The sequence below is a fragment of the Belonocnema kinseyi genome, chromosome 1, assembly GCF_010883055.1.
Source record: "Belonocnema kinseyi isolate 2016_QV_RU_SX_M_011 chromosome 1, B_treatae_v1, whole genome shotgun sequence".
Taxonomy (NCBI): domain Eukaryota; kingdom Metazoa; phylum Arthropoda; class Insecta; order Hymenoptera; family Cynipidae; genus Belonocnema; species Belonocnema kinseyi.
The window spans coordinates 77,968,586-77,970,846 of NC_046657.1; the positions used below are offsets into that span (position 1 = coordinate 77,968,586).

A 2,261-nucleotide genomic window follows, 5' to 3' on the forward strand; every position below is an offset into this window, starting at 1 on the left:
ATATACTATATTTTAGTATATTTCTTGGTTAAAAATTAATTAACTTCATTCAAAATTAATTTCTTCCGTGAAAAACGTAAAAAGTCTTGTTTCTTGTTCGAAGACTATTTTTCTTGGTGGAAACTTCTCAAAAATATTTACATTCGACTATTTCATTAAAAATTAAACTATTTTATTGAATTGAAAATCTACATTTTTATTGAAAATTCATATTTGAGAAGATTTCAAAAGATTACCAATATTTGATCGAAAAATCAGAAACTTTTAAGATATTTTTTATATTGCAGGATTGATTAAGAATTTATGGAAAAAATTTCAATTTCTTTTTCTTTTATAAATTATTTTTTACAGAATTCCTAAAAAGAGTTTAAAACCAAAAACAAACTTGGAACAATAAATGAAAATTGAACAATTATCACTTTAGAAAAAAATCGATTAGGTTAAAAGATATTTAGAAGGTTTTAAGTGATTCAAAACTAATTAAAAAAGTTTAACAAAATATGTATTTTTAAAGATCTTGAAATAAGATGTTGACATTTTAAAATGATTTTTAAACTTTTCAGATAATAAAAATATATACTTAAGATTCCTGTACCATTTTTTAATGATTTTTCGTCAAAAAAAAAAAAATTTTAATGAATATTGACTAAAATTTCAAAGCATATTTTTATTTATAAATAACTATTGAACAATGATTGACATGTGGCAACTCAAAATAGAAAGGATTTAACTTCTAATTTAAAAAGTATTGTGAAAAAAATGTAATCTTTTAAGTTTTAATGCTTTTCAATGAAAATTGCTTAAAATGATGTAATTTTAAAAAAATTCCAGATTGGTTGTTTCATTGTTTAATTTAGAGCATTGTAACTTAGAGCGTGAATTATTTATTTTAACATTCGATCTGTACAATTTATGAAACTTATAGTTTATTTATTTTGAAATTTACTGATATTTATTTTAAAATTGGAAAACTAAAAATGATTATTTTCTAAAATTAATTTTAAGAACATATTTAAAAAGATTACAAAATATTTCCAAAATTGTCATTTTTGAAACTTAGAATTTATTTATTTTGCAATTTACCGATATTTTTTTTTAAATTTGGAAATTTGGAAAGTTAGCAACTTATTTTAATTTTGCAGGATTTATTAAAAGTTTTATGGCAAACTCGAATGATATAAAAAGGAGTTGTTAAGAAGTTTGAAAAGAATTTAAAAAATGATAACGAATTAAAAAACGTTCCATAACATTTTCAACAAAATTTAGGATGTCGAAGATTTGGAAATCAAATTTTGAAATTGTTTAAGCATATTGAACGGCTGAAAAAGAAGAAAATGCAAATAACTTTTCGGTGGAAGATTCATCTGCTTTGAGTGAGGATTGAACTTTTTTTTAATTAAAAATGGCTCTTTTTTATTTTATCCAGCTGCTTTTGATTTTAATTAACAATATTTTTTTGCCTAAAATATCAACTATTACATTTGTCGTTGAGAACTAATCTTTTTTAGTTGAAAATGAGGTAAGATTTCACCATACTTCATCGTCTAACGTTGTTATTAAATGGCATGGGGGGGGGGCAGTGACACGGATACTAAAAGGAGGAATTTTTAGTTGAAAAATAAATTATCATAAAATAGCGTAAAATATAACAATTTCTAGTCTCAGAAACAAATTACATTAATAAATTTAAAATTTTAGAAATTCAAGTACAAGGTATTCGTTTCTTCTATTCAAATAGCTTGAGATTAAGTTTAATGTCGCAGTTACGTTGTTTTTCATCTCTGCCTCACCGATAATCGGGAAATTATTTATGAAATAAACTTTTTTGATTGTCTGCAAACAAGGTTAGTTCCGGGAGATTAGTTACTATGTTTATTTGTAAGTCCAAAGTTTTCGGTCAAAAATATTGTGTAGTTTGGAAGTAACACTCGGGTGAATCGTATCACACATAACTTCGAAATATATAAGCACGTTGTTAGCAATATAAAAAATTTGTTGATCAAAAAAAAAAAAGTGTGTGGGGACGTCCGTTAGCACGTATGCTATCATTTCCCAGATTTTGAAGGCAAATTATTTCTTGTCCTAGGAAAAAAGCCGGGGGATCCTAACACTGAAAAAATGGATACTATTTCCTAAGCCCCTACTGAAAGCAATCTCTGAGTTTTCTTTAGCGAAATAGCTTGGCCCATTTGAGTCTATAAACAAAGTCGATTTGAAACAAAATAGTCTCTGAGATAGTTTGAGAGATTTGGGTCCTTTTC

General features: G+C 25.2%; 1 protein-coding gene across 4 annotated transcripts in view; it reads right to left on the reverse strand.

Moving 5' to 3' along the window:
• LOC117182953 (U4/U6.U5 small nuclear ribonucleoprotein 27 kDa protein) overlaps positions 1-2,261 on the reverse strand; it is a 68,678-nt gene that overhangs the window by 42,299 nt on the left and 24,118 nt on the right. The gene's annotated exons all lie outside the window — the stretch shown is intronic.